Source organism: Papio anubis, chromosome 5 (genome assembly GCF_008728515.1).
Source record: "Papio anubis isolate 15944 chromosome 5, Panubis1.0, whole genome shotgun sequence".
Classification (NCBI taxonomy): domain Eukaryota; kingdom Metazoa; phylum Chordata; class Mammalia; order Primates; family Cercopithecidae; genus Papio; species Papio anubis.
In genome coordinates this window covers 13,587,779-13,602,536 of record NC_044980.1, presented here as the reverse complement: position 1 = coordinate 13,602,536, position 14,758 = coordinate 13,587,779, and the positions used below count along the sequence as shown (strand labels likewise).

General features: G+C 44.7%; 1 protein-coding gene and 1 long non-coding RNA gene across 2 annotated transcripts in view; both read right to left on the bottom strand.

The window, feature by feature from the left end:
- Positions 1 to 14,758, bottom strand: part of TRIO (trio Rho guanine nucleotide exchange factor) — a 367,450-nt gene that overhangs the window by 251,147 nt on the left and 101,545 nt on the right. The gene's annotated exons all lie outside the window — the stretch shown is intronic.
- Positions 434 to 4,096, bottom strand: LOC116274872. The gene is made up of 2 exons (XR_004183648.1): positions 2,039 to 4,096; positions 434 to 1,532 (listed from the first exon to the last, which is right to left on the bottom strand). It is a non-coding gene; the product is annotated as an uncharacterized LOC116274872 (long non-coding RNA).

Genomic DNA, 14,758 nt, shown 5'->3' with positions numbered 1-14,758 from the left:
AAGTGCTTTAAATAACTGAATTTTGGGAATTTTTGCCCATTTACCTAAACTTATTGTATTCTATAAAGACAGACATCTTTACTTGAAACTAAAAGAACAGACTGAGACATGTAATTATTGTTACAAGCCACTAACAAATAGACATATTTTTAAAAATCCACACAATCATGGTAAATTAACCTGACTACAAATAATTTCTCCATAACTTCTCCCAGGTGGACTATAAATAATTTAAGGAACTATAAGGCAATGGGAAAGTCAGGCCACTCTGGAAGATCTTTCCCATGCCCCGTCTGTCCCCCTTCCCCACCCCACAGGCACCTGAGCAGTCTCAGGGTCCTGCTCAGCCTTGCTCCTGGCTGTGGAAAAGGGCCAGTCAGGAAACAACCCGAAATGGAAACACATGAGCCAAAAAGTCACGTGAGCAAAATTCTTTTTTTTTTTTTGGAAGAGACTACTACCTCTCTCCCAAATGGTGGCAACAAAAGCTTCAATAACCTGAGTCTTCCCTTTCTGCCATCTTGTTATTTGTGCTAAGAATTCCATGTCTCCCTTGAAGGATGGAGGTGGGACAGGTGAGAGTGAATGCTATCACAACACTTCGCAACTGGGGCCTCGGCCTTGCTAGTGGCCCCTGGATCTGAGGGAGATGCCTGTGGAAGCCTGTCTAGTGTCCAGAGGGCAAGAGGGCGCCTGTGCTCTCGCCAGGACAGCCGTGACTGGACAGCAAGAGGTCGCCAGAGGCACAGACAGACCTTACTCTCCTCCCATCTTCGGCTTCCACCTTTGGGCTCCCTTTTCAATAAGCAAACATCTCTCATTTTAACAGATGATCAAAAATAAACAGGATCTTCCCACTCGACTTTGACACAGAGGCAAACACCACAGGGAACAGTGATTGGACACACAGACAAAGATGCTGGCCTTTGTACGCACACTGCCCTTAGTGCCACACCCCTGGCCCACTATGCTACAGGCTGAACTCATTTGTTTAAAGTGATGAAAAGCCACACTAAGTTTTCCTTCTTTATTCTTGCAAAAGTCAGGCCAGATGGTTTTGTGAAAGCTCACAGTATAACATCAGTCAACTCTGCAACCGAAACACTGTACCACCTTCAAAACCTCCACACAGGAGGAGAAGGGGCGGTTGCCATTATAGCAAATAACTTCTAAGGGGCCTGATGGTTTTCAATATTCAATTACTCGCTTTATGGGAAAACAAAAAGGCTTTTTAATCAAACCTTCTAATTCTTTCAGCTACTAAAATGAAAGTCTCAGCAAAATAGGCCCCAGAGTTGGAAGAGAATTGGTGTGACCTATAAGAAGGTGTGTGTATTTATTACATATGTTTGAAACCACTACCCAGTTTAAGAATCAGAACACTGACACTACCCAAGAAACCTTCCCCATGCCCCTCCCTGATCATACACACCTCCCTGGCTCTCGACATAACCCCTGTGCGGACTTTCAGCATAACCATTTGATATAGTTTGGATGTTTTGTTCCCTCCAAATCTCATGTTGAAATTTGACCTCCCGTATGTTTATTGCAGCACTATTCACAATAGCAAAGACTTGGAATCAACCCAAATGTCCATCAGTGACAGATTGGATTAAGAAAATGTGGCACATATACACCATGGAATACTATGCAGCCATAAAAAAGGATGAGTTTGCGTCCTTTGTAGGGACATGGATGCAGCTGGAAACCATCATTCTTAGCAAACTACCACAAGAACAGAAAACCAAACACCGCATGTTCTCACTCATAGGTGGGAACTGAACAACGAGATCACTTGGACTCAGGAAGGGGAACATCACACACCGGGGACTATCATGGGGAGGGGGGAGGGGGGAGGGATTGCATTGGGAGTTATACCTGATGTAAATGACGAGTTGATGGGTGCAGCAGACTAACATGGCACAAGTATACATATGTAACAAACCTGCATGTTATGCACATGTACCCTACAACTTAAAGTATAATAATAACAAATAAATTAAAAAAAAAAAAAAAAAAAAAAAAAAAGAAATTTGACCTCCCAAGCTGGAGGTGGGGCGTGGGGGAGGTGTTTGAGTCACGGGGGCGGATCCCTCATGAATGTCGTAGTGCTGTCTTTGTGAGTTCTCACTCGGTTCACGTGAAACCTGGTTGTTTAAAGGAGAGTGGCACCTCCCACTTCTCTCTCTTCTCTTTCACCATGTGAGACACTGGCTCCCCCTTCACCTTCAGCCACAAGTGGAAGCTTCCTGAGGCCCTCACCAAAAGCAGATCCTGGCACAGTGCTTCCCACACAGCCTGCAGAACAGTGAGCCCAAATCAACCTCTTTTCCTTATAAATTACCCAGTCTCCAATATTTCTTTATAGCAACACAAGAACAGACTAGTATGTTATTCATTCCTTACTTTTCTTTACAGTTTTGCCATTTATAAACCTAATCTATTAGTATACAATATACTGCTGTGTTGCCTGTTTTCCAGCTTTATATAAATGCAATCATGCTACAGGTTGAACACCTCTAATCAGAAAATCAGAAATGCTCCCAATTCCTAAAGTCTTTGAACACCGACATGACTCTACCACAAGTGGAAAATTCCACACCTGACGTAACGTGACAGGTCTCAATCAAAGCACATCAAAACTTTATGTACAAAATTATTTAAAATATTGCATTAAATTACCTTTAGGCTATATGTATAAGGTATATACAAAACATAAATGAATTCTGTTTGGTCTTGAGTTTCATCCTCGAGATGTCTCATTTTGTATATGCAAATATTCCAAAATCCAAAAATATCCAAAATCCAAAACACTTCTGGTGCCCAGCGTTTCAGAGAAGGGATGCTGGAACTGTACTTGCGTTCTCCCATGACTTGCCTCCAGTCTGCATGACTCATCTACATTGATGTGCGTGCTGAGTTTTATTTAATACAATTTGACTGTTGCATAGTGTTCCATTCGATGACTACAACATGAACTTATTTTGGCAATCTTGTAAGTGAACGATTGTTTTGTCTCTCATTTCTGCTATTATAAATAATGCTGCCATGCACAGCCCCGTCCGCTACCCCAGAACTCACTGCCAATGTATCTCTAGGCCTAGAGATATGTCAGGGTTAAACAGCTGGCTTACTGTTTACACACTTGCCCAAGTTTATGAGTTAATATCCAACTGTTTTCCCAAATGATTGTACTCCACATCCTCTTTAAAGCTTGTATTGTCCGTCAGACCAGTCTATGTATTTAAGGATCCAACCATTTGCTGCTACCTTTTACCAAATGAGTTGAAGAAGAATACAAAAACAGGCATATTAGTGGGCAAGAGATTAATCTGAAATCAATTTTGGAGTCTAAACTCTCTGAACTAATAAAACAGCAAACTAGATTTTCATATTTTGCTTTAAAAGTGTGAGACTGAAAGAACAGGATACCCCATTGTTTCCCTTTCTATTTGTGTCTTAACTGAATTCCTCTAATAGTGCCTCCCATTTAAGATTCCCTACAAGTAAGTGCCAAAAAGGAACTGCTGGGGAGACCTGCCCATAAACTCAGTCTCCAACCTCCAAGTGGTCTGGGTTCCAAAACTTTGCTCAGAAGACTGCTGTTTCTCAATTTTAAAACTATATTTTCCCATAGAAATAATGCTACAGATTGGTATTAGGGTCTGAGAGGAGCCCACCAAAGCCTGTTTAATATACAATAACCCACTTATGCTACTGGTGTGGTTGGAGAAGAAACAGGAGGAGGAGGGTGGAGACCAAAAACCTTCCTGCCTTTCTCGCGGGAGGACAGAGCCAAGACCAACGGTAGAAAGATGGCCTGGCCATCCACAGGACTCCCCACTTCCTGCATCCTTCCTTTCCAGACACCTCATACGGCACACTACTAGAATGCACTACTCAGACAAGGCGATCACGGTCCTCCAGGGAGCAAGCAGTTCCTGAGGGTTTGAGGCCCAAGACTTCTTTATACCTCTTAAACACTACTGAGGATCCCGGAGTTCGAGACCAGCCTGGGCAACATGATGAAACCCCGTCTCTACTACAAATACAAAAATTAGCCGGGCGCCTGTAATCCCAGCTGCTTGGGAGGCTGAGGCAGGAGAATTGCTTGAACCTGGGTGGCGGAGGTTACAGTGAGCTGAGATCACGCCACTGCACTCCAGCCTGAGTGACAGAGCAAGACTCCATCTTGGGGGGGCGGGGAACTACTGAAGGAAAAGCAACTGAATCTATCAACAGACATGGCATGTAAAGCAAAGGCCTTGACATACTGAAGTGTCTGCAAAGAGTCTTACATAAAAGATGCTTAATTTTTAATGAGACAAAAATCTTGAACAAGGCACAAAATTGCTACAAGTGAGTTTACAGTAAGAAAGTAACCTTTTCCTTCTATAAACTTTTGCTTTACACGGGTTCTATTTATTTCTTACTTTACTATTCTGTCAACCTAATATCTAGATATCTCATATGGGTATTTACCATATTAGAAATTAAATCTGAGATAAATTTTTAAAATAATTTCTTCAAAGTAATAATAAATTCATTACATATTAACATAAAATACTTTTTCCAAAAAAAAAAAAAAAAAAAAATCAGAAAGAAGGCCAGCACTGTTTCACAGTTTTGAGACTCCCTTTAATGTGTGGTTTAAGAGAACTCATCTAAACTCTCACATGTTTCTGTCTTTGATCTGTTGTGGTGTCACATGTCAGGCAGCCTCTGGAAGACTTCAGCCTACACTTTGGAGAGAATGAGAGTGAGAAATAGCAAGCTAAGACTTTATTTGCCTGTTGTGAAAATAGTTTTAACTCAGAGATTCCCTACAAAGGTATTAGGGAGCCCAAGGGGTTCCTGGGACCACATTTTGAGAACCACCACTTTAAGGGCACACTCTTCAAACACTTTTGATCAAGAATCCCATCACTGGCCAGGTGCGGTGGTTCATGCCCGTAACCAATCCCAGCACTTTGAGAGGCTGAGGCCGGCAGATCACCTGAGCTCAGGAGTTCAAGACCAGCCTGGGCAACATGGCGAAACCCTGTCTCCACACAAAAAAAATCAGCCGGCCATGGGTGTACACGCCTGTGGTCCTAGCTACTCAAGAGGCTGAGGCAGGAAGATCACTTGAGCCCAGGAGGCAGAGGGTGCAGTGCACCGAGATCATGCCACTGCACTCCAACCTGGGTGACAGGGTGAGAGATGTCTCAAAAATAAATAAATAAATAAAATCCTGTCACTAAAGAATTTCACTACGTACCCTCAATCCTAAATTACACAGGTACTATACTGTACTAGTATAGTATGTATGTAGTAACACATACCCCTAAATAGGCATTTAAAAATAAGCCATAAGTAAGTATTTCTTAAAAGATTTTTCTATTTTCTTCCCATACCCAGAAGACCATGGTGCACATGGCAAGCGCAGAGCTCCTGTCCTCCTTGAAATCAGCATTTCCTTTTCTTGAGCAAAGTTTGTCTTGACTACTGCTGGGGTAACAGTGATATGACCAGAGTCACTTGCATCAGTGGCTAAAAATTGTGCTGATACAGAAGCTATTTCCCTGGTTAAATGAATGGCTAATTGTAATTTTGGGGCCAGGCTGCCCCAGTGAGGCGAAATGATAGCAGTGTGCATGGCGGTACTGCAAGTCCAGGAGCCCCAAGTATACAAGCCCGCCTTGCTGGGTTTGCCCTGGGGACAGCTCCCCCATGGTTTGCCTCCTTCCACTCCCCTCAACCTCTCCCCCAATGAATGGCACCTAGGGAGGCTGGCCAAGGCAAGAAGGCTGCTCAACCTTGTCCCTCTGCTCCCCTGGCAGTGAGCTGCAGAAAGCCCGGGGCCAGGCTGCTCCAGAGGGATGATGCCCTCTGGTTTAAAAATAAACACATGTATTCCTGGTTTATATACAAGTAACCCCATTTAAAGGGAGTAATTCAGATCTAGAAAGGGCAGTTTGAAAGGAGATGTCTCAGGGATGGTTTTAATCGTTTCCTGGGCTCTCCTGCCATCTTTTGTTCTTTTTAAGAGAAGCAGCAACAGAAAGCACAGGTACCATTGAAAAAGGACACAGATGAAGTCCCTCGGGGATACAGGTGAGACCTGTTATAGAATGTGAGTTCAACCTCTGGGGCATTCCTGCCACTCTGACATCCCGTGGCAGGCCAGTTACGAGGCCTGCCTCTCAGTGGGCACCTAACAGCAAATACGGTTGAGCAGCCACCCTGAAAATCACCAAGAAGGTGGCAAGTCTGCAGGCAGGAAGTCTAGTATGGTGGCCAGGTGCTCGGTGAGGATACAGCTGGAGAGACAGTGAGAGAGGAATCGATGTAGAATTATCAGGAAGGAAAAGCAGCTGCAGCTATTAACAGACATGGCATGTAAAGCAAAGGCCTTGACATACCGAAGTGTCTGCAAAGAGTCTTACATAAAAGATGCTTAATTTTTAATGAAGCAAAAATCTTGAACAAGGCACAAAATTGCCACGAGTGAGTTTACAGTAAGAAAGTAACCTTCTTCTGTAAACAAGTATAAACAAAGCCAAACTGATTATTGTTTCAATGTCATATTTTACAGCATCTGGTTAAGAAGGTACCACAGCTTGGGAAGGGCTTTTTTTTTTTTTTAAGTTGCCTCTTTCAAAACCATCTGGTAAGGCTCCACTGTCATTTCAAAAGTTGGTCAAATGTAGTCACATCCAGTCACCTCTACCTCAGCCTCCTCTCAGGTTGTAGAAAGAAAACAGATGCAGTCTTTCTCAAATAATCTGTTCCTGATCCCATGGCTTCTGTTGACACCTGCTGCATCTATTAATTAAGCCAACCCCATCCTCACACCTTCCCTCTGCAGGTGAATTCAAAGCCCCAGCTGTTCCGACCTCCCAGGGTAGCTTTGAGGTGAGCAAGGGTGAAGGCTCAATAAATGAAGACGCCCTACCTCTTCTCTCCCTACACCCAGTCAGTGAGGAGCCTACGCCGTCCAGAGGGAGAAAGAGGGGCCTTTACAAAGAGGCTGCCCAGCCTCTGGTGCCCCAAAGCTGCGGGTGGCTGTGGAGAGGGAGGAACAGATGCACAGGCCCACCGCAAAGGTGGCAGCACCAACAAGTGATCCTTGCCACCTCCAATTCATTCCATCTCCAAATTCTACGAAGACCATGGTAATTTAAGAACCTGGGATTTGGGTGCTATGATTTTTAATTATACAGGAGTCAGGCTCTGTCAGGTTACATGCTGCCCGTGTGTGCTGATCAAAATCAGTAGGGACACAGCTTAAGGGAGAGGTCCCTAGAGGCATGGGGCTGGAAGCCTGGGCCATTCTATTGTGTTCCTAAGAGGTTCTACTAATACAATCAAGACAGTTTCACTTTTAAAATCAACTATGAAACCAAGGAAACCTTGTAATTTCTTAGATCTGACACGTAGTAGCACCTGATCACCATAATGCCATCCTCAGGAAAGCCAGGCCCAAGAGCAGAAAGCTGTCCTGGCCTCATCAAGCCTCAGTGGCTGAGGGCTCACACCCCTCACCCCAAATCTCATGTTTTCTTTAAAGAAAAAAATAATGGGGATCAAATTCAAAGGGTTCCCCTCACCCCTCCTCTGTCTTCTGTGTGTTCCCTTTTCTGACACGGAAGGGCCTAAGCAAACCATTTCACCTCTCCTGGCCGCAGCATCCTCCTGTTAAGTCATGTATTTCAAAAGGCTGCTGGAGAATTCAGTGAGAAAATGCATGTAAAGTGTTTAACTCAGCTGAACAAATCTGGGCACTATCCATGGCAGCTATTAAATCAAACTGCCCTAAATCAAACAGGATGCAATGGTGACCACAGAGAAAGGCACAACCACAAAACAGCACCATAGGAGGATTCAGTTTTCCTTGAAAAGGATGTGCTTCTATGTACCCACAGCTGAACACAGTACAGCCTCTCCATCCCTCTCGAGTGTACAGGCTCGGGTGCCCTCAGAACTCATGAGAAAACAGGGGAAGGGAGGGAAAAGCCCAAGCTTTGGGCATTTCACTCCTCTAATAAATAGGCAAGTGGTTGCTAATGGCAACAGAGCATCTCCTCCCCCAGTGCTAATTTGTGGGCATACACAGAGGCTCCATAGCGCTGTACAAGAGGCTACTCTGGTCATTTTTCTGCATAAAAGCTACCACTGCAATTCAGCTGTAAAGCCAGCCACACATTGCCCTCATTAACAGGCCTACCCAGATGAGGGACAGCCCTGGCCAGGGGGAGCAGGCATGCCAGGAAAATGCAATTAAATTACAAACGCACAGTCACTCTGAGCCGATCAAGTGCTGGCAGCGCAGAGGTGGCTCAGAGGTATCCGTGAAGACAGTGACGGCATGCTGGCCACGTGGCCAGCAGCTAAAGGGATTACATCATCTCCTTTGTGCAAAGATGAACTGCGGGAGGAGCAACTGCTCGCTGGTTTAAACACCTCACAGAGCTGCGCTACAGAGGCTGCAGTTTCTTTTGGTGTAAACTGCCCTTATTCCTCCCTTGTGTCAAAAAAAAAAACTTGCTCCAAAAGATGAGACAATAAAGCAGCCTGGACTTCTCTAACAAATTCCTATTTGTCATTTCCCTGTGCCTTTTCAAGCATACTGTTTAACAGGATAATTGCTAAAAGTGGAAAGGGGGAAAACTGGTCTTTTTATGAACTTGGTATGAAAATCAGCGGAACATGCACTCTCATTCCAGATCACTCCAGCTTTCCATTCTGAGGGTGGGTGATTTATACCTTGTCTCCATGTTCTCTCCCACCATAAAATGAAGCTGCTCTGAGTGTCAGGCAGCTTGAGGATGCAGGTTTTTAAACCAATTCTCATGCAGGGCTGTCACTGGGTCCAGAATGCTGTTCTGCTCATTTTTACATAATTCTATTAAACCAGCAAGGCAAGCATCAGCTCAGAATGACGTTATCACCAAGAAACCTGCTCACAAAATGTGTCCTGCAAGTAAACATGCCTGCCCTTTATAGCTGCTCTCAATCTCACCATCCGACAAGGTATTTATGCCAAGGGGTCGGACCAGCTGCTTAACCTCAACACATGCAAATTAAACTTACATAAAGGAACAAATGAAGCCTGAACCACACGAACCCATTCTCCACTGGCAATTCCCTCCTCGAAAGTCCAGAAAGTTCAGCTCTCTTTCAAGCTGAAGCAACGATGGTGCCTCCCTCCCGACCCCACCCCACTCACTCTGTAAACTGGCATTTCCTGGAGTGGTGGGTAGTAGCAAATGGGCAAGCCTAACCACTGACTGGCTGCCATCAGCTTCCTAGCGACAACCTCCCGCACTACGGAATTTCAGGATGGCTCTGGAACTCAGAAATCAACTAAATCAGAACGCATTCTCAACCTCTCCAAGTCTGTTTACCAACAAGACTCCATTTCTATTTCTCTTGTACATTTCCACGGTTTTCCTTCAGAGGAAAAGCCATACATCTACTTCTGAAACACCGACAAGTCAGCCCGTCTCCAGCCAAGGTTAGCACTGCCAAGACGTCCCATCTATTCTCGACCTATGGGCACCTCGGGCAGGAACTATGTACATCTAGCTCCCCTGGCCCCCCGTGTTGAGCATAGCACCTCACCTGGACAGAAGCCCAGCAAATCTATTTTGAGGGCTCTCAGTCTGGTGGGAGAGATCACCACCCTCAGGAAGTCCGCCAGGCTTGGAATCAAACCCCAGAAGTGCCATGTCCAAGTTAATACACTCCTTAGAGCTTTGGAGCCATTGCCCATCAAATGGGGATCAGAATCTCTTACTTGCGGGCTTGCTCTGAGGATTACAGGAGAAGTCTGTAAAGCATTGAGCACCACTGTGGCACACCAATAGTGTCCACCGATGTCAGCTCTGATGACCTGTTCCAAAGCAGAGCCCAGTGTAGCAGTTCCTGACAATGAGGGAGGATGAACAAGAGAGGTGGGGAGCAGTTGGGGGCTCCTTTGTGGACGGCGCTTGCAAGGGGCTCCCCTCAGGAAACTGACTCCCAGGCCCCGAGCTACCTTCTGTTCCAGGCACGCCTTGTCCCCCTCACCTACGGCAGCAGGTGCAGGGACACTGCCTGGGGCCCCGGATGTATTTAATCCACACAGTCAACATAAAATTAACCATTCAAGTAATGAAGGGATCAAATCACTTTATTTTACTTTCCTAATCTACTCAATGTCACTTCAAATTGGCAGTGGATGTTACTAAAATGCATTCAACACACTTCGCAAGAGCAACTGTCTGAACAAAAGGGTTTGCTATAAGATTTCAGTTACCTAATGCCTACGGTTTGACATTCCATTTGCAATGTTTTAAGTGGAAAGGTAATAACATTAAAGCATGATTCCTTCAAAATCTAATTTTGATGAGTTTAACTTGGTGCATTACCAACTCCTAACTCTATGATTTCCTAATATACCATGAAGTACAAGACCCATTGAAACTTCCCACACTCATAAGCTAAAAACAAGGCAAAATGGTAGCCAATAACCGAGCGGCAAGGAAGGGGCAGTGGTCTATATTTCTTTCTTTCTTTTTCTTTTTTTTTTTTTTTTTGGCAGAGTCTCGCTCTGTTGCCCAGGGTGGCGTGCAGTGGCGCAATCTCAGCTCACTGCAACCTCCACCTCCCGGGTTCAAGCCATTCTTCTGCCTCAGCCTCCCAAGTAGCTGGGACTACAGGCACATGCCACCATGCATGGCTAATTTCTGTATTTTTAGTAGAGATGGGGTTTCACCATATTGGCTAGGCTGGTCTTGAACTCCTGACCTCGTGATCTGCCTGCCTCGGCCTCTCAAAGTGCTAGGATTACAGGTGTGAGCCACCGTGCCCCGCCTAGTGGTCTGTATTTCTTCTGCTTCCCTCTCTATATTTAATTTATATATCTAAGCCCATGTATTCCAACTCATCGACTTTACTGTCAAAATAGCGTGCTCTTCTTAGCACATACTATAACGTCCTAAAACAAAATTAACCCCTATTTTAAGTGCAGTATAATGCAAAATCTTATATGACATATACCAGTCAAATATGTATGTGTCCTATAAGAAATCTACCATAAAATTCAGTAAATTTTCCCAAACACGGTTCAAATGATCCAGAGTTTCTTCAACATCACTTCAAGTCTTGAGTTAATCTAAAAGAACATATTCCTTAAAATACTTTTATATCTTACCATAATAGGATATATGAATTAGTAAGACTTCATTTAAAGCTGAAACCCTCATTTGAAAGTATATTTCTACATTTGAAAATAACTGAAATGGATATTAACCTGTTTCATAGTTCAGGCTAATCTTCCCCTAATTCTGAAGTTTACATCCACACATCACAACAATGGATTACAGTATCCAATATCCAGCTGTGATAGTGACAGGACATTTCCATGTCTTGACTTGGCCCAGGCTCCAGCCGAGGGCAGTAGAGGGAAGGGACCACACAGGCTAACACCGACGCATGTGGAGAAAGCTCACTGAGAGGCCACCAGGCCTGCACAATGCAGGTGCCAGTCCTTGCTCAGCAGGTTGAGCTGTGGGGAAGGGTGGCGGGGTGGGACAGACAGCAGTAGCCTGCTACCTGTAGTTTGGGAGGACGCACACTGCTGATGTGGACATAGGAACACCAAGGAGCGAGGCCAGGAGGACTGCCTGCAAGGCAAAGGGACTCATCGAGCGGGGCAGAGAGGGGAGCACCTTCGGGGTGCACTCTGAAGGGGATTGGTGAAGGTGGCCAGGAGTGGGCACCGCCATGCCGAGGAACATTCCAGGAGGTGGTGTGGGGGGTGTCTCTGAATAATCAGAGACGGGTGCAGAGACAGAAGCAGAGCACAAGAGAATGGCAGGGAATGGCTGAGTCAAAAGAGTGTTACCCTTTTCCTTCTTCCTTATCCCTAGCCCCAAGATGGAGGAGCCACAGGGAACAGGAGGCGAAGGGTGACTGGAGAGGGAAGCGGAAGAAATACAGCCTCTTCCCGGAGACTGGCCCACAGAAAAGGGCCAGGCCTGAGCTGGGAAGAAGAAGTCTTCCAGTGGGTGAAAGAGTGACATTCTGGTTGAGACTGGCTTGGGCTCTTCATGCCTACAGCACTGACTGTTCCAATATCCAAAAGAGAAGTGACAGCCACAGGATCTGCCTGAGAAGTCACCAAGAGCAGAGACAGGGAAAGCGAAGCCCATTCCTGGCTGCGCTTTCCAAGTTTCAGTAAAGAGGTTATGTGACTTTATTCACAGACTTCGTATTTTAAAATATTAACAAAGTTCCACAAATACATGTACCTCCAGCCCTGAATGATGTTAAACCCCGGAGTTCCCCCTAGTTTGACGGCTAGTAAATTTAAGAGAAATGAAGTAGCAGAACTTTAATACTGTTGATCCTATAATTATGTTTTATTTTCTATCTTTAAAAGGCATTGTTTATTTTGAACTTTCACCTTCTGATTTAAATTGTTTCAAAGCACACAACGAAACTGTAACTGTTTATCAGATAGAAGAAATGGTTTAAGGTGAGAGGGGAAGTAAAATTTATCAGGGATTTAAGTAAATCAAGGGAGTGGATAATGACTGTTTTTCCCCTTATACCATTAACTGGGAGTTACTTCCAGAATAATAAGCAATGCTGAATGTACACTCTAACCTAGGAGGATTCAATCTTGTCCTAAATGGAATAGACATCAAAAATATTCAACACCCAAAATAGGCATCTAATTCCATTGCCTGTATCATTTACCTGGAATGGACATCACCTGGCAAACTGTGCTTTGGGAAGGTCAAATTCCTGGCCGGAAATGATGGCAGCACACCAGGGGTCACCAGCTATCCTGGATCTGTGGCACTGGCCAGAATATCTACACCTGCCCTCCATTTGCCCCATGTTCTTCTCAGGGACCTCTGTGTGCACAGGAGGAGACAGCCTCACAATCAGTCCACTCGGGGCAGCAGAAACGGTCAGGAAGAGTGTGTCTATTGCAAAGGCCACTGATCTGCAGACAAGACTCTCCACGCCGAGGCATCTCCAATTCAGTAGCGCGGAACTGTCACCAGCTTGGTCTGACATACACTATCTTTAAGCAATGACAAGCACAGCTCTCAAGAAAACAAGGTTTTTGTTAGCAGCTGCCTCAAAAATAATATAAGCCTTTCTTTTCTTAATCCAAAAGTGGAGGAGGGGAATGAAGAGAACTGCAAGCACTCCCCTGAATAAGAAACTTTGTGGTTGAAGAAAAAGACTGAACCATTTGAAAACTGTACACTGATCCTATCACACACATTCAACAAGAACGTCCCAGTTGAAATAAGAAACTTTAGTGAAAGAGAGCTCAGATTTCTAGGGTTTACCAAGGGAGAAACTGTGCCAGCATTTTCAACAGGTGCAAAGGAGCTTTCACAATAACCTAATTTAAATACTAGGGATAAATGGGCATACCACAGAACGGCGAGTGGATGTTCAAAGTTGAGAACAGTGAAACCCTTACACAGGAACAATATTAGAGAAGCTGATCACAGCAAAAGCTATCTTTTCATTGCCTCAAAAGACTGGCTGGCTTTTCCCAAGTCTGTCAGTAATATTTTAGTGTTTGCTGTAGAGAATTGTGGATGCACAGCTCCTGATGTTCAAGTACTTAACTTGGAGCTGCATCCACCTGGGCCTATCTCAGACTCTTCCTGGGGCTATACCTCCCTCAGCTGCCCTTGCAGCGCACGCCCTCTGCCTATGCCTCTCACAGACCCGAAACCTCATTTACCCTGTGCTCCCTGCTCCAGTAACTGCAACCTCCCTGTATGAGCCTGACCCAGTCCTCACTGATTCCACCTGAATACACCAAGGAGCTGCTGCAACCCAGGCTGATGGCAAGGAGTGGAACGTGGAGTTCCCAGGTGCCGCTTCTTGCCACTGTGGGCTGCGGTGAGGAGTCAAACATGGTCCCATAAGCTCAGCAGAATTTCAAATTTATTTTAATAATTAATGCTTATTTTCTCTGACATTCTTAGTACTGCAGTTCAGCAAAATTATAGGAAAAGACAATTTCTAGGGCTGGCCTGAGAGCCTAGCCATACAGATAACAATTCTACAGAAAAATCATGTTCTAGAATGTAAATAACCAATTTGGAAAAATTGGCCATAAGGTACTTCTAAGTATTCTACATACTACTATGAAAACCCAGTATCTTTAATAGTCTCAAAAGCAAGCATCTAATTTCTACATTCTCTGTAGCTTCAAAGATAGCCTCCTCCATGGCGTTTGCCCCATTTACAGTAGACAGTGCCGAACCATCAATCAGAAATCCTATGCACGAAACACGAAATTACAACTTAGAAGTGCATTCCCCAAACTGGCAACTTCAAATGCAAAATATAACACAACCTGGTAAATATTTTTGTGAAAAACAGATTATAATTTTAAGTGATTAAGAGCTACCTTCCTGAACCTAAAAGATCAATCCCTATGTTAAAGTGTACTGCCCAAAGACCTCAGAATGTTCCAGGATGTTTTATTTTCCTTATTTTCAGCAATGCACCTGAAGCGTAAAATGCTAAATTGCCTCCCCTCGGTCAGCAGTGGCTGAGCTGTACAGCCAAGCAGGTCCTGGCTGCAGGACCTGAGTCACTCCTCCCTAAGCGAAGCCCTTCTGCCAGGCATGGCTCTGCATATGGCCCTGTTATTGTACTAGCTAGTTTGCTGAACAGCAAGTGGTAGGCTCCTATGAGGCCTTTGCTATTTTTCTAGAAATACCCTCTCTTTGATGAATTAAAAGCT